We start from the raw sequence: 25,115 nt of genomic DNA, 5'->3' as shown, positions 1-25,115 counted from the left end.
CCCAGCTTGTGCAAAGGGAGGGCAGGAAGCCCCACAAGCTGAAGAGCAGAAGGAAGTAGCCCAGGGGAAGGAAGCACTAGTTCAAGTGCTTTACCACTATCCCTAGGGTCCCTGGGCTGGGACCCAGAGTAGAGGGTGGGCTCGGGTCCCTCCCTCTCCACTACCCTTCTCTGGGTTACTAGTGGGACCGTAGATACCCTAGTTCAGGGGCAGGAAACTGCATCCTGAACCCCCTCCAAGAAGAGGAAGCGTGGGACCCATCATAATCGTACCGCAATTTGCTACAGCCCCCACTTTCTGCACACTCAACCTTTGCTCAGGCCTCCAAACCGCAGATTGACGCAGCCAAAGTGCGTACCTAAGTAAGCAGTTTCCTGATTACTGTGTGTGCAGGCAGATGTGCACACACAGACCCTAGGCCCTTTGAAAACTTAGTTCTGTGTATGTGCATTTGTCTGCCTTATTCTTTAAAACATCATAATGTGTCTCGTGCAGATACCATGATCAGCTGCTAACTGCACATTTGTGGCACTGGTAACAGAATTAACTGGTGAGCTTGACCAGTAGAGCTTACCTGTGAGCAATCTGACATATCCCCCCCAGCAAAGGAGGATGGTGAACACAAGCCAGTCCATTGCAAGATGCCCTGTATCTTAGAAATTCTGACAGGTAAACACCAACAGGACTTGTCCTACTTGGTTATGGTTATAAATATTCAACTGGGTTTTTCTAAAAGTCTTTGTCTTTTCCAGTATTGAGCTATTTATTAACTCCAGCTTAGGTGGACTTGACGTTAACACTCCAGTTGAACCTGATCTCAGTTTCTCACTGTTAGAGCCCTTATGGCTTTATCATTTAGAATGGAATTTCAACCTGGAAAGCACATCGTCACCTAAGACTTAATCTTGAGCGTTAATAAAGAAAGGCCATACAGTATGTGCTGCTGGCAAAGTAATAATTCAAATCTTCGCTAGGGTGGGACTGAAATAATGAGAGGACTCAAACAACTGAGAAAGCTGTTTGGTTGCAATAAGCTTTCTGGGGACCGGGCTGTGCCACACCGCTCTGAGGGTATGCAAGGAAGGGGATAGGGTGCCTCTGAGTGGCAGCCAGGCACAGATGCATTCCCTACCTGTTTTGGAGTCCAGGAACTGTTCCCTCTCTGCATCCCTTGAAATAGCGGGTGTGGAAGAGATGAAGTTATGGATCTGCCCCTAAGCACTGACAAGCAGAGCAGACAAGGTGGATAGGGGAGAATATTAGGAAAAACTATTTCACTAGGAGGGTGGTGAAGCACTGGAATGTGTTACCTAGGGAGGTGGTGGAATCTCTATCCTTAGAGGTGGCAAAGCCTTGACTGGGATGATTTAATTGGGGATTGGTCCTGCTTTGAGCAGGGGATTGGACAAGATGACCTCCTGAGGTCTCTTCCAACCCTAATATTCTGTGATTCTATGAAGCACCCATGTATGTATGCCAGGGAGTTCTGAAAGGAATTCTGCCTCTGCTGGGTTTCCACCCCAACCCAATGCAGAGCGGTGCCTAAATGACACAATAGAGGGGGAGGAGGAAAGGGGAGTGTAGAAGTACAGAGTGTAAAAATCTGTGACCGTTTCAGCCTTTGACCTTCTGTGCTGGTCTCTAGCACCTGAAGAGAGCAGAGAAAGGGAACAGTTCTGCACATGAGACTTGAAGAAAGCATGATGCTATCTGCAGCAATTTTTAAAAAATTGTTCATTGCTTTCTAACTTGGAGGAGTTGAGGGGCACAGGGTGTTATCCCCTTCAGAGAAGTCAGAATTTAGAGGCCACTTTTGCTATGTTCAAAGACCTTAAAATCTATAAGACAAGACTCCGGCCTACTCCCTCAAGACAGAAGCTCATCTTAGTCTGGACTGGCTACCATATCACCGTCTCTTGGCTACTTGAAAAGTTAATTCTTTTCTCTCCACTACAGCTGGTCAAAAATGCATTTTTCCCCTCAGAAAGTGAGAAATTTTCTTTCAACATTTTTCATATGTTTCACGTATCCCAGAAAACTAGACATAATGTTTCCATCCAACATTTTGCATTTTGATAATATTTGATTCAAATGTTTTTTTTTGAAAACTAAAAAAATTCTGGATTTTGTTTTTCCATAGATCCCAAGGTTGGAAGGGACCACTGTGATAATCTCATCTGGCCTTCTGTAAATCACAGGCCATAGAACTTCCCCAAAATATCTTAGAAAATCATCCAATCTTGATTTAAAAATCGTCCATGATTGAAAATCCACCACAACTGCGGTAAATTGTTCCGATGGTTAGTTACGCTCACTGTTAAAAATTTCCACCTGAATTCCAATCTGAATTTGTCTAGTTTCAACTTGCAGCCATTGGATTGTGTTATACTTTTTGCTGTTAGATTGAAGAGCCCACTATTAAATATTTGTTCCTTATCTAGTTACTTACGGGCTGTAATCAAATTACCCCTTAACCTCCTCTTTGTTAAGCTAAATAGACTCAAGGAGCTCAGTCACTATAAGGCGGGTTTTCTAATCCTTTAATCATTCTTGTGGTTCTTCTCTGACCCCTCTCCAATTATTCAACAACTTTCTTAAATTGTGAGCACAATATTCCAGCAGAAGTCACACCAGTGCCAAATACAGAGGTAAAATAACCACTCCACCCTTACTCAAGATCCCCCTGTTTATTCATCCAAGGATCACATTAGCCCTTTTGGCTATAGCATCACAGTGGAAGCTTATGTTCAACAGATTATGCCTCTCCATCCCCAAATCTTTCAGAGTCACTGCTTCCCAGGATAGAGTCCCCCATCCTGAAAGTATGGCCTACATTCTTTGTTCCTAGATGTCTATATTTACATTTAGCTGTATTACAGTGCATGCCATTTTCCCTATTCTGCCTTTTCACTACCGAAGTCAATAGGCTGAATAGTGTTTGTTTATTTATTTCCACCTCCCCCTTTCCACTCTAACTTTTAAAACTTCATCAGCTTTGGAAAAGTTACAGTGCTTTCCTTTTTCCCTTTGCCACTCTGCAAGTTTTCCAACGTTGGAGCCGTTTTGAAAAGTTGCAGTGTAAAAAGAACAAAAAGGAAAGATAGAAAAATGTAAAAAACAAGAAAAACCTTTGTACATTATTTATTGTATTGAACTCGGTGGCAAAAAGAGGGAGAAGGGGGAAAAACAAAAATTCAAAATATGAAACAAAATGTAAATTTAAATGTGAAATTAAATTAAAATTGTAGTTTCAGTTCACTTTGAAATTTTTCAATGGAAAATTTGATCCAAAGCAACATCTTCCTCTAACAAGCATCATTTTTGACTAAATCCCACTTTTTGGCAGGGACATTTTTTGACCAGCTTTGCTCCCCAATATGGAGGATTCAACGTTCTTTCATCACCTCTGGGCTGGATTGCTACAGTTTATTCTTCTTTGGGTTCCCCTTGAAGTTGATCCAGAAGCTGCACCACCTGCTGAAGAAAGCTTCTCATTTGCTTTTCAGTATAGGGAGGTAGAAAGTGTGATGGTTACCCTTGGAGATATGCACTCATTGCTAATAAACCAATGGATGCACCATAAGGCTTTAATGTTGAGATATAAAGCCATGGGGCACATAGCCCAGCTGTCCAGTATCTCACCTGATATTCATGTCACCTCATCTATTTGTATTCATAATCTTGTAGATGTTGAGATTTCTCTAACAATCTTTAATCCAAACACTGCATTCCCCACTTAAGATCACAGAAAGAAAGGAGCCAGGGTAAACATGTAATTTACATGTTAATAGAGGTCTGCTTGAAAGGAAGTGCGTGTCCTAGACCAATTAGCCACACAACTGGCAAATTAATTTATATGCATTTTTTAAATTGCGAAGACCACAAGATAAAATATTTGTTTGTAAAAGCAATAAAGAAACAATGAAAGAAAAAAGAAGTTTAATCCTTTCCTATCTGTGGCATTTTGAGGTGTTAATTGATATCAGGGTAAATCCAGGATGGAAATTATTCTACTGCATTGAACACAATCGTTAAGTCGTGTGTGAAAGGAAGTTGTCCTTTAGGCTATCCAAAAGCTTACATAAAGGCATAGTTTGACACAGCTCTAAAATGAATTACCCCTTGCTGCGATTTGTACCATGTTTACTCATAATGGAGGGGAAAGATAAAGGGACAGACCTTGGCCAACACTTTATGGGTACATGAACATAAAAACAGGCATACTGGGTCAGACAATGGTCCACCTAGTCCAGTATCCTATCGTTCAACAGTGGCCAATCTCAGGTGTTTCAGAGGGAATGAACAGAACAGGCAATCATCAAGTGATCCATCCTGTTGCCCATTCCTAGCTTCTGACAACCAGGGGTAATCAATTATTTTTTGTCAAGGTCCAAATTTCTTGGTCAAGGTATAGTCAAGGTCCAGACTCCAGAGAAAATAATGCAAAAATAATGATAATAAACAAATAAAAAGATTTTGCAGTCCACCTACCGATTAACCCTGGATCCCTGCCCATCCTGGCTAATAGCCATTGATGGACCTATCCTCCATGAACTTATCTAGTTCTTTTTTTGAACCCTGTTATAGTCTTGGCCTTCACAACATCCTCTGGCAAGGAGTTCCACAGGTTGACTGTGCATTGTGTGAAGAAATACTTCCTTTTGTTTGTTTTAAACCTGCTGCCTATTAATTTCATTTGGTGACCCCTAGTTTTTGTGTTACAAGGAGGAGTAAATAACACTTCCTTCTTTACTTTCTGCACACCAGTCACGATTTGAAAGACCTCTATCATATCCCCCCTTAGTCGTCTCTTTTTCAAGCTGAAAAGTCCCAGTCTTATTAATCTCTCCTCATATGGAAGCTGTTCCATACCCCTAATCATTTTTGATGCTCTTTTCTGAACTTTTTCCAATTCCAGTATATATTTTTTGAGATGGGGCGACCACATCTACACACAGTATTCAAGATGTTGGTGTACCATGAATTGATATAGAGGCAATATGATACTGTCTGTGTTAATTTCTATCCCTTTCTTAATGATTCCAAACATTCTGTTTGCTTTTTGACGGCCACTGCACATTGAGTGGATGTTTTCAGAGAACTATCCACAATGACTCCAAGATCTCTTTCTTGTGTGGTAACAGCTAATTTAGACCCCATCATTTTTATATGTATAGTTGGGGAGGGCACTAGGTATTTTCTTCTTTCTTCTTTCTCTGCTGAGGCTCACTCTTCTCTTTTTTTGGGTTGTGTAGGATCTTCTCCCTTCTATCATTCCCACAAGTGCTAGATGCCTAAAAGATGGCAGAGTGAAAGCATGTCTGCACACAATCTAACAGAGCTGGCTGGGCTCAGAGAAGGAAATGTGCTGTGCCCTCCTCAAGAGTGGCAAAGTGAATGCACCATGGATGATGCCCAGAAGGAATCTGGCTGAGGTCACAGGATACAGAAGAATTCTTCGTGGAGACTGCTGTTGCTGTGGGGTCCTGGCCCCTCTGCTCTAACACACTGCACAAGCTAGCCACAAATCAGCAGGGTTACAGAAGAACCCTTGGCTGATGGAATATCTAAGGCTACATGAGATAACTAAACACATTAGGTTTTTAACATGTTTAGTATTAGTCCTTTCATCTTTCCTGTGCAACTCTTAACACTTGCTTGTACAGTCTTATTATAGGGCCTATTTTTAAGTGCATTGTTACCTTTAGCCAGTCTCCAGTGAAAACTACAGGAAGTTAAAACATGGTTGGGTGTGTGTGTTTTATTTATTTATTTATTTATTATCTTTTGTGTTTTATTTTAATTGAGAAGCTACCAGTTGTGGTGAAGAAATATACTGTCATTGCAACTTTTACAAAATTACTAATGGTACAAGTGAAAACAATGACACCTGATATGCACTGGTATAAATAAGAGAACCACACCCAGAAATTCTGGCATGCCTGAGAAATAAACTTGTGATAAGAGAAATGTAATTACTGAATTACAATTGATAGTGTTTCTGATGCAGGCTCTTAAGTGGACAGGGACTCTTATCTTTAGTGATATTAGTTACCTGTCCCACTTTCATACCAGATACGTCTGGCTGCCTTTTGTACTATCAGGGTGAAAAAAATAACCACCAACTATTAGCAGCATCATTCTGTGCTTGAATCCTTTTAAGCCAACTTTACGCTTGGAGCTAGTTTTCCTACCCAAGTTGCAATACTCAGTGAACAGGGGCTGACTATATACTAGAGATACAAGTAAGCCTGTAACTATCGGTGTACAAACATTAAACAGTTACCAAAATGTTGTTTATAATACTTACTGGTATATTCAAAGTAAATAATTCTATTGGAGTCACTTCTGCCTGTGTGAATTTGATGCTCTTCATTGGCTAGAACTAAGCACAATGAACCACTCTTACACTAGTATAAATCTGGAATAACACCATTGAATTTGTCCCTGTGTGGGCAGGCACTGTTCCATTCTGGATCCTACTTCTACCAATACACCTCAATCCTGGTCTGAAACTTCCTGCTTGTGCTGGGGTGGCCTGCCCTTTTAAGGCCCTGAGACCTGGAGCTGGCCATCCCCAGCCTGTTAGCCTGCCTCATACACCTGGGATGAGGTCTGTGGTTAATGAATAGAACCGGCTGAGTATGGAAGAGCTGATCCTCCCATAAAGAGCAATAGGAAGCTGTGGGGGAGAGAATGAGGAGGAGGGGAAAAAGTATTCAGGAAGTATAGAGAGACTGCAGAACATGGGAGAGGCTCCTGCAGGGAAGACCCTGAGACTAGGGGAGTTGCTCCAGCTAGGAAGGGCTGGGAGTAACCTGCTAAGGCAGGAAGGACCCTGAGACACCAGAGGAGTTTGGGGCTGTGACCAGCTTAAGGTTGGAGAGAAGACTTCTGGGTTTATTTTTGAACTTTAGTGTAATAAACCATGCCCTAAGGAGGGCTGTTGTCACTGCATTCAAGAAAGCCTGTATTAAGTTGATTTAAGAAGCCCCTCAAAGAAAAGGAAAGTGAGGCAAGTCATCTGCAGAGCAACCTCTGGCCATGAGGAGGGGCTCAAGAAGCAGCTAGCGTGGTAATACTGCTATACCAATCTTAGGCATATCTCAATCATATCAATATGTGTGGAGGTTTCTAATAGGGAGAAATTCTGATTAAAGTTTAGGTTGAGGCCATTCAAATCTTTCCCACCCATGACTCTGAGTCAGGACTGAAATCCCAGATACTCCACTCAGAATGGGGTAAATCAGGAGCTTCTCCATTTAAGTCAATAGTTATACCAGTGTAATACTGATGTAAGTGAGCAGGAAATCAAGTCTCAGGTCTCCAAAGGAAACAGGCATTTAGTTCAGAGTCTTTCACTGAAAAGAAGGGTTTGTACTAGAAACAAAGATCCATAGTTTCATATAAATTACCACAATAAAAGAAATGCATAAGCAATCTAATAGAATGATGCAATTAATTTGTATATGACTCTCTTGCTCTCACCTCTTACTCAAGATAAAGTTATATAATTGGAAAGCCAGATCAGTGAATGAACTCCAGTTATGTTTCCTTCTGAAACATTGTGTCTGCCCCTTCCCCAAGCACTTGATTTGGGAGATGCTTGGACAGGTTATTATTTATGTCAGCACAAACTGGTGGTACCAGGCATGCCTCTGCAGTAGAGAAGGAAAATACTAGCACCAGCATCTTTGCACAGCATATGTATGTGATGAGATAATACTCATCTGGCACTGAGCGGCTACTGGAACTCAGTAAATCTTTGTTTTGTAACTGTGTGCCAGCACCATATATGATTATATAGCATGCTGTAATACATTAAAGATCTCGATAAAGCTCTAAATTGTGTAAAGTTCGTGTTATTTCCAGAACTTTGGCTAAACACTCAGCGCCTGATTCCCCTCTTACTTACATTGGTGTAAATCAGAAATAGCCACTTGGAAGTTAGTAGAACTACACAGGTGTAAAACTGGTGTAAGGGAGTCATTGGCCTCTTAAACTCAGGTGGAAGACATCAGTAATGAATCACTCTAAAAAGCAGTGTTCGTATTTATAGGGTAACCTATAGTTAACCTTAACCAGTCCATGTTACTGGCATTTGTAAAGGAACTGAGAATCAGTCATTCATTAGAAATTGCTTATGTTTATGTTCTGTAACAGATCTTGCCATATAGAATATTATTCTGTTAATCAAATTATGTGATTTGTGATAATGATGAGGTATTTCCAGTTCAAAACCCATCAGGATAAATATGGCCAAATTCTGCTCCCTCTTACATTGCTGTAAAATCTAGGATAACTCTACTGACCTCAGCTTGGTCCAGAGTGCATCCTTGTGGCCTTTGTTGGTAAATTGGTGGGACATTTCATCTCTCATAGCAATAACAGGAGCAGAATGTCCAGTTCCACGGCTTGGTGTTCTGGAACTATCTGTTTGAAGGCCTGGTTTGAGTGAAACAAAAATGAAAGAGAGAGATGTGGAAAAATCTCTTTATGCCTATAAAAGGATCACATCGAAACCACAGGATTTTGTATAGGAACCTATTTCCTTAAATAGTAGTAACTGTCATTAGATACATTCCCTCAGTTAAACAAATGGTGGCACAGAAAAAAACTACTATATCATACAGCCGTTTCCTCTCATCTTCCTCCTCCCCCTCCTCACATGTCTCCTGCCTTCAGAAACTGCAGATTTAGGACACATAAGAGGAAAGTGATTGCAAAATAAATATACAAGGAAAGGAAAATCTGCAGGTTGGGATTTCACTGCCCTCCTCAAAAACCACCATTTTCTTCATCTGAACTAGAATAACTGAAACCTTGAACTAATGCTTGCTGGACTGCTAAAATATTGTACAAATTCACGCTGGAGACCTGCCATCTGAGGCACACCCAGTGTCCAGAATGAACTAGAGAAGAGTGGAGAGTCAGAACTGTCTAGCCCTGCCTTAGAAGTCACTGAGCCAAATCCTGCCATTATCAACCAGCCTGGATAATCCTACTGCTGTCGGTCAGGGCAGGAGTTGTGCCGGTATCCCTCATTTAGGGTGGGATTCTGATTGCTCCTCAAGGGCCAGTGGTTGAGGAATTGGGGTGGTTCCATTGCAGGGAGTGTGGCAGAAGTCAGTGAAATGGAACCCCGTTTTGTGGGAGCATCTCACATATCCCAGTGGAGTGGAGTTGGCGGAGGATGAAGCAGAACAGGTAAGAGGAGAAATGGGGACAGGACCACAGGGTCCACCATTACATGGAATGACTGGCCAATGCCTACAAGGGAGCAGCTCCAGCTACTGCAGCTTCACATTCAACTAGTACCCTGCAAGCTAGAGAGGGCTAGGAAGGGGAGAAGATTCCTGACACCTCAGCCCCTATGGAGCCCCCTTGGCACCAAGCATGGGGTAGGGTGGGGGAAGAAGATAGGCTTTAATATTTACATTGCATGAGAGACCCCTCAGCCTGAGCATAACCTTTAATATGAGGTTTGTTGGAGAGGCCTGTGGTTGTCATTCATATGGGGAGTCTGGGTGGTGATTTGCAGATTAGCATGACGCACGTGCTGTACAGAATGGTCTGTGTAGCCCTGCCCTTTCCCTGGCAGAGTGAGGATGTTATCTGTGGCCCAGGGGCTAATTCTTGGTAAGGTGAAGGGCAATCCCTGCCTCCCTCACAAAAAACCTGAATAAAGGGTTTTGGAGATAAGTCACACCACAGACTGCATGCAAAGCATGGAGCACCGCAGTGGCCCTTCAATGGCAGCTATTCCAGCACCCCATGCGGACATGAGCATTACAGGCCCATAGGTCACACCCCAGCTCAGTATGCAGCTCCCCTTGCCTGCCCCCCCGAGAGGCAACATAGAGCAATGGCCAAGGCGCCAGACTAGGATGCAGGAAACCAAGATTCAAATCCCTGTGCTGCCAATGGTCTGCTGTGGGAGCTTGGGCGAGTAACTTCATCTCTGCATGTGGCCATTTTCTCTCCCATCCTTTGACTGTTTATTTAGATGGTAAGCTCTTTGGGGCAGGGAGTGTCTGTCATGATATCTCTGTACAGCACTTAGCACAATGGGATCCCAATCTCAGTTAGGGGCTGTAATATAAAAAATAATAAATAATAATAATAATAATAAAAAGCTGGGGAGCTGACCACCCCCAGAACAGTGAATTGTTGTATTTCTTCTGCTTTGGGGGCTCTTCCATGCCTTGACTCAGTTCCACTCTTTGTGAATAGCAGGGCACTTGCTCTGCATATGTACATTGCTAATAAAAACATGAGTGCTATTAATGAAGCACATCTAGGACTCTCATATTCAACCTTTCACCCTTTATAGTGTGTACCTGAAGGGAAAGAAGTTGGTTGTGTGAATGGAGGGATGCTGCAACAGAGAGAACACTGAATTAACTGGTTTGTATACTTCTTGAACTTTTAAATATGATCTGGCAGCAAACCAGTGCAAATGACGTGTTATTTTTCCATGCCTTTGTCCCAAAGTGTATATTTCATGGGCTTAAAAGAATAGTCTATTAAATGTGATAAATGAGGCTATTTGTCACCAGCCTTTTAGCTTTTCTATTAAAGTATGAAACAAGATAATGAGGAGGGCTTGAAGAAATCCTTTGTGGTGTTGGAAACCAGGGGCACATGATATATGGAGTGGATTTTATGCCTCTTCCATCATGTGAATGAGATCTGACAATATTCCCCTCATACCTCGTGAGTCTTTGACAGAGAAATCAGAGACAAGAAGAAAATCACTAATGGACCAAAAATCAGTGACAGGTTCAGGGGGGGCGGAAAGTAATAAAGATAAGAAGAAATTCACTTCGTGTAGGGCAAATCTGTCTCCAAGAAGTTTCTTTAACCTCTTATTTTAGAATTTGGTTAATAGCACATGTCTGTCTCCACAGTGGTATCCCTCATTAGCCAGAGTTTCTTAATAACAAACTCAGTAAAAAGCCTCAAGAGATTTAGTATTATCTCCACTGAAAGGAATCATGGACTAGATTTGGCCCCTACAGCGGAGGCTGGAGAAAGTGGTGATGCAGGCGCTGGTTTGTACAGCTGGAGACTCCTCCACAGTAGAGGAATCTTCAGGTGGGGAGATCCTTTTAGGCTCCTTTGTGCCACCAGAGCAGGCCAAAGTGGGCCAGACTGGAAAAGGGAATTCAGCTCTTTGTTCAGAATGATACATTTTGGGCCACATGTTCAAGAGAGAGCCCCATGTGCTATGCATCTCTACAGTTACATGCAGTTACGCGGATTCTGTGGGCAAACTGGGTGATTGCACATGCAAATAGCTGCTCAGGCCCCTGATTTTTACAGTAGGAATGTAACCCAGGGCACTTGTAGGAACTAGGTAATGCCCAGATTCATTTGGATTAATTGAACATGGAATCTGAATGTGACCCTTATTTTCTATGGACGTCCGCTGACTAGCACTTTAATCTGTACAGTAATTGCACTTTTCCTACATATACCTTTATACATTAGAAAACATTTTACCATGATGTGTGAGACAGATGTATGCACATAGAAATGTTAACTGAATGTAAAGAACAATTTTATAGGCTTTATTACCATACATTAGGCACTTCAAAAATAGCACTTGTATTTTAATTCCGCCTACATTCTAAATGCTCCATTTGTACCTTTCTTCTGCTCTCACCTTTGCACTTTCCTCCATACTATTAAAATGCAGCACTTCCTCCCTTTCCTTCTGCCTAAAAATCAACATATGTATACAGAGCAAGATAGAAATATAGGTACATATAGATGGCTGTAGCCATGAACAAATAATCAAAGAGACCAGAGTCTCTGGAAGTTTGAGTCTATGTTGTATGTATCAAATATATCTACACTGTATGGTCTGTATTTGAATTAGATTGTCCCATGGATCTTCCACGGGCTCTGGGTGAGATCTACAAAGGGACTTAGGCATTGCAATGCTGAGCATCATGGTGTGCAGGCTGCCGGGAGGCACCTCGCACGGCTTAGCACGCCGGGAGTGGGAGCCAGCTAGTTGCAGGTGCCTACACAGCTTCTTGCAGGAATAAGTGATGCATTCGTCTCACTCCACACAAGCTTTTAGCCCAGTGGTTAGTGCACATGCCAAGTATGTAGGAGACCCAGGTTCAATTCCCCCAATTCTGTCAGAGGAAGAATCAGGGGTTTCCCTCCCCTCAGGAAACCAGTCTAACCACTGAGCTATGGGATATTCTGATGTGGGGCTCCTTCAGTGTCTACTGTTGAAGCTGTCTAGATAAGTAATGAAGAATGGTTGGGACACAGGGTCTCCCACCTCCCAGGTGAGTGTCTGTGACCCAAAAAACCTCTGTCAACTGCCAGAGGGCATAAGGGGTGCATAGAATCCTTGTGTCAAGTATGTACACAGTAATTCACCACAGGGAGGCCTATAAGGTCCCTCCTGAGAGCCAGTAGCCCACTGGTCATTGCAACCATTGTGAAATACAGATAATATTTACAAAAAGAAAAGGAGTACTTGTGGCACCTTAGAGACTAACCAATTTATTTGAGCATAAGCTTTCGTGAGCTACAGCTCACTTCATCGGATGCATTCAGTGGAAAATACAGTGAGGAGATTTATATACACACATAACATGAAAAAATAGGTGTTTATCATGCACACTGTAAGGAGAGGTTTCAGAGTAACAGCCGTGTTAGTCTTTATTCGCAAAAAGAAAAGGAGTACTTGTGGCACCTTAGAGACTAACCAATTTATTTGAGCATAAGCTTTCGTGAGCTACAGCTCACTTCATCGGATGCATACTGTGGAAAGTACTGAACATCTTTTTATAAACACAAACCATGAAAAAATGGGTGTTTACCACTACAAAAGGTTTTCTCTCCCCCCACCCCACTCTCCTGCTGGTAATAGCTTATCTAAAGTGATCGCTCTCCTTACAATGTGTATGATAATCAGGTTGGGCCATTTCCAGCACAAGTGATCGCTCTCCTTACAATGTGTATGATAATCAGGTTGGGCCATTTCCAGCACAAAAAGATTTGTGCTGGAAATGGCCCAACCTGATTATCATACACATTGTAAGGAGAGCGATCACTTTAGATAAGCTATTACCAGCAGGAGAGTGGGGTGGGAGGAGAGAAAACCTTTTGTAGTGGTAAACACCCATTTTTTCATAGTTTGTGTGTATAAAAAGATCTTCTGTATTTTCCACTGAATGCATCCGATGAAGTGAGCTGTAGCTCACGAAAGCTTATGCTCAAATAAATTGGTTAGTCTCTAAGGTGCCACAAGTACTCCTTTTCTTTTTGCGAATACGAACTAACACAGCTGTTACTCTGAAACCAGATAATATTTAAGAATTTATGGACCTATACTGTAAATTATGTTCTTAAAGCCTTGAAGTTAAAGGCAGGTCACCAGGAGGTGACATGCCTTGGACAGGTTCTGTTCAGGCATGGGGCAGTAGATGTTTATCTCTCTGTCTGGTCATTGTGTATTGCCTGTTTCATTATGTAAGTCTATTTGCATACTGAGCCACCAGCTAATCAAGAATGCAAAACTGATGAGATTGTGAAATCTACAGGAAGAAAACACACAGCAGGAGGGTGTCTGTTTATGACTAAAGATCAAAGGAATGTTTTGATATCTCTGGGATTGCAAAGAGACACACAGTATCCTTCACCTAAGGGACATATTGCAGCGTGTTTTGTCTCATATAAAAAGGATCACAGCCAGGCCTGGCTGAAAACCCTGGAAGGACTTTGGGGTGAGTTTTGCTCTGTAAGACATGAAAAGTATCTAGTTAAATAAATCTAACTTCTAGAATGTATGTTATGATTTTATTTAATATGTACCCCTTTGCGTCTAACACTTCCACTTGCTATCATTTGCATCAATTTGTTAAATAAACCTTTTGCTTGGGTTTCACTATAAACCCATAGGTGCTGACTCCGTCGGTGCTCAGCACCCACCAGGCACAGCTGTTCTACGCCCCCGCTCATCAGCTGATGGTGGGGCGCTGCCACCCAACAGCTAATGGGGGCCGTGCTGCCATCAAACAGCTGTTTGGCGGTTCGGGGAGAGGTTTGGGGGAGGGCGGAGAGCGGCGAGTGGGCGGGGGCCTCAGGGAGGGGACGGAGGGGGGCAGGAAGAGGTGGGGCAAGGGCAGGGCCTTGGGGGAGGCAGTGGAGTGAGGGCAGGGCCTTGGGGGATGGGGCAAGAAGAAGCAAAGTCAAGATGGGGCTTTGGGGGAAGGGGTGGAGTGGGGTCAGGGCCTCAGGGCGAAGCAGGGGTGGAGCACCCCCAGGGAAAAGGAAAAGTCAGCACCTGTGTATAAACCTATCTAAATGCTGTGTGTTAAACAGAGCAGTGATTGGAGATAAAACTGATAAGCTGGGGTGTACTGCTTCTCTGGGAGCAGTGACACTGTGAGTGTCCAGTGGCGCAGGGGCAGGACCCCCCAGGCGGATGCTCAAAGGGCTCCAGGTACCTATCACTAACCCGCAGAGGGACAGTGGAGCCTGCATAGGACGAGAGGAGAGCTTGTGTTGCCTGTGGCCAATCAAGTTAGGGAGCTGACTCCTCGCAGCCATAGACAGGCTTCCTCCCGCTAAGGGCAGATGGTAGTAAGGTGCCTCACAACCCTGAAGGATCACAGTGCCCTAACCACTGGACTACAGAGTCATTCTCTCTCTTGCCAGCCCAATGACTGGTCATATTTTTCAGATCAGGCCTTAAATTAATGTTTTGGGGCTCAGTGCTGCATCATTAAAGTCAAGGAAAGTTTTCCATTGATTTCAATGGAAGCAGACTCAACCCCTATCTGCAGACTGCCCAGACTACATCTCCCTGAAAGTGGAATAGCATGTCTCATACTGAAGTCTTGGTGGTCTTCCCATTTCCCCTCCTCCTCACTCACTCAGTTCCAAAACAAATTGCTGTTGGAAAGGCTCAGAGAGTTTGACTTAAGCATTCCTGCTTGTAATATGATCCCCTTTCCCCTTTGTATAGGGAAGTGAACTGGTATAATGCATTGAATCCTGAAAGGAACAAAAATCAGATAGTCATAGGAAATATCAAGAAATATTTCATAAAATACCATCCTAAACCACACAGGAGTTTGAATGCTGCAGATACACAGCTTGGATCAGCCTCTTTAACTGGCGCATTTTCAAAAGCACAATGGCCTGTCACTAAAACTAGCAGGCAATGGAGTTCATAACAGCACCGCTTGAGTTCATAGAAACAAATCCACCCTTCCATCACAGACATGTGGGAGGCAAAGGTAGTGGAACGGGTGTCCAATTATGCAGAGGATCTGCAGCAATATGGATCCCAAACCCTCTTTTTTCCTACACTGCTCTTCCTGCTGTGGTATCTGAGCCCACACTGGAGTCCGAACACTGAGGTTGTAATAGTGACTCATGCAGGGATTCTGTTCATCCCTAATGCTGCAGAGCCCCCCAACACGACCGATTCAGGATAAGAGGATTATGAGGATTTGTCTCACAGCAGTATAGTATTTAGAACTGAAGGAAAGTGGTTCTGTTGTGAACACCTTTAATTGGCTTGTTCATCTTATTAGTTCTAAAAGGGTTAGGAATTTAAAAAATAACCCACAATGAGCCAATACTGCCCCAAGTTACACCCTGGACAATTCCATTAACTTTAGTGGGGTTGCACAGGGTATAAGTCAGGGCAACCTATCAGTTCAGAGTTGGTCAGCAATATGCTTTGCTAGTGCAGTTGTAGCTTGCTTTGGAGTTCAGGAGCTGTTCAAAATGTTTCCTTATCTGACTGACAAAACGATATTAAATAACTTACACGGTTAAAGTACCCATGGTTCGGTGTAAACAATTTATAGTGCCAAGATTGCTGCTAGATGCTATTTGGAAAATAGCAAGACTGATATATATATTTTGGGTTTGTGTTTGGATAATTTAGTCTCAATTTGACTGGAATGACTACATAATAATTAATAATTAGCACTTATCCAGCTTTCCATGTTCATAGAGCTCTACAGATACTATAGAATTCATCACTACAGCTCCTTAGGCAACTATTATTATCCAAGCTTTACAGATGGGGAAAATGAAGCGGATAGGTTGAGGCCTCATTTTCAAAAATGGTTTCTAATTTCTAATTTTAAACGCCTTGGCCAGAATTTTCAAGCATAGATGCCTAAAGTTAAGTACCTAAATACAAGTGGCCTGATTCTCTGAAGTGCTGAGCACTCACAGCTCCCATTTTAGTCAGTTCTACCCCTTGGTTGAACCACTGTGATGCACTAGGGGAGTCACATGACCATAGTGATTTTCAACCAGCTCTCCTTAACATGCTCTTGGTCTGGAAACTATGTTATAAAAACAACAGAAAGGCAAAGACTTAAACTTGAAAAGAAAGAAAAGTTCTAAGCTTCATTTGTGTTAATAAGGTACTGTTCAGATAATGTAGCACAAAATAGCAATTTAAAGAAATAACTGAAGCCCTTCTCCCTGGATATATTCTTCTGGACAGATTTAAACTCACAAGCCCATTACTACGTGATGCAAGTGAAGACAGTGCGGAAAATTAAAGGAAGAGCCTAAAGAATCAACATTGATACGAATGCAGGATGGTTGGCTGAACATGAGGAATGGCTGAATAATGGCTACAAGTTCCCTAACAGGGAAAAACGTGTTTCTGCTTAATGGATTGAGGTAATGAAGTATTTATTGTACATCTGAAATTAAACTGTGGAACATTGCATCCATTTTGCCACAGATGCCATCCAGTAATTTAGAGAACAGTATGACAAAAGGTTTTTTTGCAGTTGCTCAGTCAATGAAAATAGAATGAAAAGGATGAGAACTACTGAGGTCTAGATGTTCAGCATAATATATTAACCTTATTGGAAAAACTGTAATATCTAATGCAGTGTTACAGTGCATTGTGCAAATTCAAAAATGCTTCTGCAGCCATCATCAGGCTCATGGTTGATTGAATGAAAAGGTTGACTGACACCCCATCTCTCCTGATAACACTCAGTGGAACTGTCTGGAGAATGAGTCTCTTCAGTTAGTTCAAAACTACCATAAGTATGTTGAGAGTTGCACTCAGTACAAGAAGGGTTTCGATTCAAACAGCGCACAAGGGACTCTACAGAAAAACACTAAGTTTACAGAAGCAACTGAAGGTTTCAGAGGGGCTTGACAGATTGCAGACTGATGACACTACTGTTGTAGTTTCTGTGGAAATCTGGCTTGATGTAATTAACAAGAAAGAACTCGAACCACAGAAGGACAAGATCAAAAAATGATTCAGAGACGCAATGGACTCTTTCCATTGTTTTGCCATAATGACTAAACCCAAATGGCCTAGAACAAGAAGACGAGGCTGATTTATAGGTGATGGATCATAATCCTGTGTCTCTTCCTTCTCTTCTACCATTTAAAAGTGAAGAATCAGTTTTCTACCCCAAATCTATGTTTGCAGAGGTTTTGTCACTGCTTGTTTGCATCAAAATGGTGGATGATTAAGGAAGTAAAATCAAGAAAGACAGGACAGAAATTCACAAAAGCCAACATGCAAGGCAGGGAGCTGCCTAAGCTAATCAGTGGCAGATGCCAACTAGAGGGGTGTTTGCTAAGCCCTGCCTCTCCCATGAAGATATAGGCATCTCCCTGCAGCCTCTCTGCTAGCAATTCACGACCTGGGACTCTCTTTGGAGTTAGAAGCCTGTGCCTTTTTTGCAAAAACACAGCTGCCTAGGAAGCTTTTTGCTGAAACAATTTAGGCACCAAGTGAGTTTAGGCACCTACAAGTGAATCACAGTGGAGCCTAAAACTGAGACTTAGAAACCTAAAACCAGACCTAGGCTCCTAAATCGGACTTTAGGCATTTAAGTACTTCTGTGAATCTAGGCCTTTTTAGGCAAGGAACAGAGAGCACACAGAGCTTGTGTTGACTTCAGTGAGAGCTGTGAGTATTGAGCATTTCTGAAATCAGGCCATTTATTGAGGTGCCTCACTTTAGTCATCTGACTCTTGGTCCTTAGTGTTCTACACATGACTACAGAAGTCAACGTGAACAGTTCAGACTACAACTCAGTCCTGACGTTCCAGACCTGTGGAAAAAAAACACTAGATGATCCCTCTCTTGAAGAATTATTACTTAATCAAATTTGGTTTAAAATTCAGTTATTTTAAGTTAAAACAAATATTTGATAAAGATGTTTTGTATTTTCACACAAGTTTATAAGAGTTACTGCTTATTACTGACAAGAGAAAAAGAACCCATGCTGTTAGCACTGCATGTCTTCAGAAATAATTGACTGTGGACCAAAACAATTCCTCTTCCTGGAAGTCATTAAAATATTTAATTTCTGGGACAGCAATAATACCAATAGGAAAACTTGCAAAAATTGACTCTGAGAGATTGTGTGACACTCTGCATTGTGATTGTGGCAGCCCCTTGGCATGATCTGCATATCAATAAGAAGATCTCAGACCTTTTACAAAATGAGATCCACTAAAATAACATGGGTAAAATAGGAATGGCTTAGTGGACATTATTTTGTCTTGATTCATATTTAAAGGAGGTTCCTACCAAAGGAAGGGTGCATTGTGTGAGTCAAAAGTAGACTGTTTCAACATGTGAAAAGTGTGTGTGTGTGTGAGAGAGAGAGAGATCTTCATCATGGAATAAAGAAGATGGAGGAGGCTATTTGTGTTTCTTCAAGATGCAGTATTGACAACAGTATTTCTATTTTAATGTTTACTTTTCACTGAAGTATATGTGAGTGATTGCAGCAAAGTTTAGTACACAGTAAATAAAGCCCGTTCTGTGCCGACATACACCCTTTTCAACTTTGTCTAAATTGGTAAAATTGCCCAGGGTGTACGTAAACAGAGAATTTAGCCACTAGTGTGAAATGCTGTCACAGATGATAGTTAACTTACAGTGGATACTGCACAAGTCCCTACTCAGAACTACAGGTTTCAGGGTAGACATTCTGAGTGAGCATGGGATGGGGGAGGGGCAAAAGGAGGAATGTCAAGTTATGCTCCATCATGTGTTGTGGCAGCTCTTTGACAATGGCTTGGTGATTGCCCCTGATGCTAGAAGGACTGGAAGTTCTAGGTACATTTTCATTTTAAAACCTTTGTGATCTGTGTGGGGCACAGGGATGGAAACCACAAGAGTTATGTTTGTTAGGCTCCTATGGCCCCTTTTGGGCACCGCATGGAGTTGGGCAGCGTAACTCAGCACAGTGCAAAGTTTAACATCAGAGGTTTAACAAAAGGAGGCACTTTTTCCCCTGCAGGTAGAAAATGCCAAGAGCATAAACAGCCAAGCTTCAGTACCTGCAAAATAAGAGAAAGAGAGACAGAGAGAGAGAGAGAGAAATGGAACACACTGCCAAGACGCCACGCTATTAAGTAAAAGGGAATATCATTTCTGTATCAAGAGGCTTTGACCAGACACCAAAACTTCAGTGCTTTTGATGTGATTAGCGCCCTGCATATATTCTATTCTATTACTTACATTTGCTCTGGCAATTTATACATGTAATTTTAAAAATGGGCCAAAACTTTAGGGGAGTTCAGAATCAAAACCAGCATCTGGATCTGAATTTCCCAGAGGGGACTTATCTCTTTAAAGTGGTGAAACACCCACTCTCCCATCACACCACCTAGATTCAGCTCCTGATCTGAACAGGACTTTGGGGTATTTGAAATCAGCCCTTGGATGAGGGAGGCATTAAAAGAGTGCAAAGAACTATCCCCTACGTTTTGTGGCTCTAGGTCATGTCTGCTTATTTTTACCGATTTACATATTCTCAAACAAGAGGTAGTACATTAACCCCTTGTCTTCACACATGCTTCTGTGCAACTACATTTACATTGCACTGATACCATCATAACATACCAGGTAATTTCAACAGTCCAGGAGATAAACATCTGATGGATATCCAGGAGTTGGTACGTTGGACAGCACTAGTTAAGAACTGACACAAATTCCGCTCACTGCTTATGCCCAGTGGTTTGTTCCTCATTGCTGCTTCCTTCCTAAATTCACCCAGCATCACTAGCAAGGGAATTCTCCAACCTTCCCTGATACGTCTTCTAGATGCCTTCTCTGCTTTGAAGTATTTGACACACAGTGAAACAACAGGCTCACAGGGTGCCTCACGTTTCAGAACAGTATGACATACAAGTAACTGAGGGGATGTCTACACTGCAGTTAGACACCTGCAGCTGGCCCATGCCAGCCAACTTGGGATCACGGGGCTTGGGCTAAGGGGCTGTGTAATTGCGGTGGAGATGTTCGGGCTCAGCCCTACTTTGGGACCCTTCCACCTAGCAGGGTCTCAGAGTTTGGGCTCCAGTCCGAGCATCTACAGTATAATTAAACAGCTCCTTAGCCTGAGCTGGGCCAGCTGGGGGTTATTAATTGTAATGCAGACATACCCAAAATCACAAGAATGAAAGCACATACCTAAAGCACCCACTTAGTGGGAGTCTAATAATTAGTTATCTATCTGCCTACTTCTACTGTTAATGAAAAAGTAAGGCCAGGTATTGTTCTTTCTCTGTTACCAGACCTCTATTCACTCCTCAGTTGGAACTGAATCACAAGCCAATAGAAAACAAACCAAGTCTTACAAATCAGGGGTTTTTTTGTATTAACCCTGAAGTTTATAAACTTCTTTAGGGGTCTCACATCTCCAAATGTACACATTGTTTAGTGAAGATAACATGAGGCTTATTATAGAGTGTGATGTGTTTTATATAGAAACATATTGTTTGGAACATCAAGAAAATTTGTTACAAGAGATTGTATTGTCACCTAAGACTGTATTCCTTGAGAGACAAAATCCTTTCTGCAGTTATCTGAATTCTTCATCACATATTTCACTTACCTCATCTCACTGGTTTGATCATAACACAGGAACAGATTCTGACACCTGCTGCAGTTCTTTGTACCAGTCTGCTAGCACAAAGCCACTGTACAGATGGCAGACCAAGCTGCCTGAATAATCTTCCAGCATGAGGAAATCGCCAGGTGGAATATGCCTGGGGTAATGGCCTTTATGCTGTCTTCCCCCCAGTCTGTGGTGGAGGGGGTGTGGGTGGGGAAAAAGGGTATGGCTAGAGTGTCCCCATGCCCTGGGAATCCTTGCCCTGCTGGAACAGCCCCTGAGATTTGGGCAGCCTGAGCAACTTAGAGCAGCCATGACCCTGCTCTAAATTGTGCCTTGGGATTTTTCTGTGAGGAACTGCAGAATTAGCTTCATGTCCATTACTCTGCAGCAAATACCAACTCTCCAACCAGATCCCCAATAACAGTACTACAGTAATTATTGGTTTAAACAATAACCGAATGGGTTGTAGCAAACCAAATATAAAGAATAACTATCTGGGGTAAGCAGTGCAGTAAGAGCTGAGTTCAAATCCCAACTGGGTTAGAAATAAAAATGAGTTGGATGGTGTCAGGTGAGTTCCTGAGAGATGTTTGTCATATGTGCCAGCTACTGCACTGTTAATACTAACAATGAAAGGACTGGGACAGCAAGTGTTGCAGGTTAGGAGTGAGATGCTCTTCTAGAGCCAAGTGAAGAAGCTTGTACCTGCCTGCACTAGGCACAATGGTGATCACATTCCTGGACTATAATCCAACTGTTATATTAGTCCACCACCTTCCTGAGCACCACATTCACCCAGTAGATAGTAAATAAACAACACTAATAATGAACATACTATAATGATTTCTTCTTTAGTAGCTTTCACATGAGCATCTCAGAGCACTCAGAAGCAGTAACTGATTCAGCCTCAAAGCCAGCGCTCCTTTGTGCTAGGTCAGATTATACAGACTTCTGTCCCTCAAACTGCCTGCACCAGGGGAGGGTTCAAACACAGGGAATGTGTCCAGAACTGGTATGTATGCTTGCAAATGGAGTAAGGAGAACGGTGGATGGAGGTGTCCTCTTAAATAGGGGGAAGGAGAAGCTGTGCTGTGGGTCAGGCAGTGCTGCAATAAAGAGGGAGACATCTCAGTTCCTCAGGTTATCCCTACAGAACTCTCAGTCAGTGCACAGCAGGTTGTTCTCCACAAAACACGTCACTGGAACATAAGCCACAAGTATCACCGCGACATTTCAACTCATCTCTGATGGGCTGGGATCCTCATAATCCAAGGCCCCCTCAGCTGAAGGTTTGGCAGCATTGCCTAAACTATCTCTGTACACCTCTAGTATACAGCCACCTTTGTGGTGAGGCACAGCAGCTGTTCAATAGTGCATAAAACTACACAACAGGATAGGGCAGAAAGTGAAAGATGCCCAACAACTTGAATTCCCAGGGGGAATTTAGACAGGCAGAACCTAATTACCTATGTTGGAAAGTAGGTGGGACCCCCAAGTGGTCAGGACCTCCATTTTACATTTCAATCATCTGCATTCATACCATGCCCATCTATGGTGCTGTATATATCACAACATTCAAACAGTAGAACCAGAGAAAGGCTGGCAATGCTATTCATTTCATGTGCATCTTCCCAAAGTCACTGGGAGAAAACGTGAATTCAAGGACATGAATAAGTCTTTTTTGCCCTTAACAGTTCTTCTTACCCTGCCAGCTCTGCTTATATATCAACCAGTTTTGCTGAAACCATCTTCCCTCCATAACATTCATGCACATTTGAGCTTCTCCTTTCTTGGGTAAAGGGAGTTTACAGTAAAATATAATGGTTCTCTGAACATATGTATCATTATCAATAAAAAAATAATACAACACATACTCCTCTGGCAGGTTCCCATAAATATCTTCCATAAAAGTTCATTTTTCCACATGAACAAATTGTGAGTATGTGGGGGTTTTTTTCCTCTGAATCTTGATACGGAACTTACAATTCTTGGCACTAGCCTGTACAGTTAAAATGACATCAGCTTGACTTTCTATACGGAAATTTTATAGTTGCTGCCTAACCACATTTCTTTGTCCTGAGAATATTCACTCTCCTCTTGGCTGCCTCTTTAATATGGCTTACTGTTCATGGGTATCACTGAAAGCTGTGCATGCGTATTCACTATAGTTCCCTGTGTTCCATACCACAAAGCGAGCGGTGGTATGGAGCGATAAAAGCTGCATTTCTCTCTCCAAGACAATGAGGCACTGTCAGTTTTAAAGATGTGCGTGGCTTTGCCAACCCAGTGTCTTTATAGTGGCATTGCATAGTCTGTGGCATGAGAACCCTGACTTTGCTATCCCTGTTTCTCCCTAGGACCAGCGGAGTTCAGGACATACTGTGGGAGGTGATGCATGTTGGGGATAGCAAGGGCAGGTGGCGGCCACTTATTGTATGAATACAGCCCACAGGCTGAAGCTATGTAAAAAACCATTCTAGCAGCTATCAAACAGAGAAAAGGGATGAACTGGAAGAGAGGGGGCAGTGGGCAAGTTAACGCCTCAAAATGTGAATGGGCTGGAGGATTCAGAGTGCCACCTGTAACAGCATTTGTTTGGTGTTGTGTGCAGTTAGGCAGAACACAAAAAGCCCGGGAATGGGGCAAGCTAGTGAGTGGCAACATGAAAACAAATTGAACAAGCAATTATCTCAGTAATGGACATTGCCAGTATTTTCAGATGATGTGACCGCAGATTTCCAAGAATGAAGACCCTAAGGACTGATTTCATGCCCAGGATCTGTGATGATCTAAACTGTGGAGGAGAAGCAGGGCAGGTACAACTGTACAGTTCAAACCTCTGAATACAGTTCAACCTCTATTTGGAGCACTATGTTTCATGCCTGCATTTCAGAATCAAATAGGGTTTCAAGAAAGAGGTGATCTTTTACTACACTGTGTCTTGGAAAGCAACACAGCTAATATAAAGGCACTTAATTATCTGGCAACACTGCATCAAAAATACTCCAGAATAATAGCTCTGTTGTTATTTAATAGCACTACCCTATACACTGTAAACATATCCAGTGTGATCCTAGAATGCACAGCTTTAGCCTTTTGCATGGAGATTACACTGGTCAGACAACCCTGGGAGTGACTGCACTTAACATTCAACAAAACAGATCAGGTTCTAGTTTAGCATTAGGCTGTCTCGAACAGAATAAAATCCAGTTTTGTTACTGCACCAAACCCTGTTTTATCTATTCCCTAAACACTCAGCCTCTTTTCCATGTGACAGAGAATCCGTGCTGCTCTCCTCTCTCAGTGTAAGCTTATCGTTTCATCATTTCACTCCTGTTGTATTGAAATAGCCACAAGACCAGATTAACAGTTAAAGATTGTGAAGCCATTTGCCAAATGCTTCTTGCTCTATTAGTAGCAACATTTTTGCAGTTTTCACACACATAGCTATAGATACACAGATTGCAGGAAATTTTTACCTTGCATGCAAACAGGAGAGATCCTGGTTTCCTCTCATGGATCAGAAGTAGGATAAAAAAACCCCATCAAAACCCTAACAGACTCATCTGCTGAGAGTTCTCTAAATCCCAAGTCTGCTTCAGCCAGCGGCTCTAAGTTTGTGCTCTGAATAGAGGCTGTGTTATTTTAACCACAGGATTTCTGGTCATGGGGGAGGAGAGATGGATTAGGTACGTTTGCAATCTAATGCTTCACGTTTACCTCAAGTGAAATTAACTACTCTAAGCCTGATGTAAATAAGAACTTCTGAGATATAAATTTCAAGAGCCCTCAAACCAATTATGACTAAACTAACATGTTAAATAACTGTGGAAAATTCCAGAGGAATAAGATAACATACTTTTGTGTTCTTTCCTAAATAAAAGGCATGTGTGGAATGCTAGATACTGACACAAGTGAGACACAACAGATGAACTCTACAGACTAACCTATACAAGGTACAGTACCTTATACAGTAATGTTCCCAACACCTGTTAGGATGTGTTTCATCAGACATCAGAGCAATTTGATTGATCATGGTCCATGCCAATTACATAGTTAGATGTAATATTTCAGTAAGGCAAACAGCATCTTTTTAGAATAAAAAGCAACATTTGTAAAGGGGCCTCCCCAGGCTCTCCAGTTTTGTAGGTGCATAGGTGTCAGCAGGAGCAAGGAGATAATGAGAGCTCTTGAAACTCTCATTTGCACTCACAGACAGCT

At 42.3% G+C, this 25,115-nt stretch overlaps 1 protein-coding gene across 1 annotated transcript in view; it reads right to left on the bottom strand.

Annotated features, from left to right (window-relative positions):
* JCAD (junctional cadherin 5 associated) overlaps positions 1 to 24,460 on the bottom strand; it is an 83,392-nt gene extending 58,932 nt beyond the window's left edge. Inside the window, exons 1-2 of the mRNA XM_073334372.2 lie at positions 24,374 to 24,460; positions 8,313 to 8,445 (exon numbers count right to left, since the gene is read on the bottom strand). The gene's annotated coding sequence lies outside the window, so the exon portion shown is untranslated. The remainder of the gene's footprint in view (positions 1 to 8,312; positions 8,446 to 24,373) is intronic.
* Between the last annotated feature and the right edge of the window lie 655 nt (positions 24,461 to 25,115).

Source organism: Lepidochelys kempii, chromosome 2, assembly GCF_965140285.1.
Source record: "Lepidochelys kempii isolate rLepKem1 chromosome 2, rLepKem1.hap1, whole genome shotgun sequence".
NCBI lineage: Eukaryota > Metazoa > Chordata > Testudines > Cheloniidae > Lepidochelys > Lepidochelys kempii.
The sequence above is the reverse complement of the archived record's forward strand: the minus strand, read 5'-3'. Positions and strand labels throughout refer to the sequence as shown.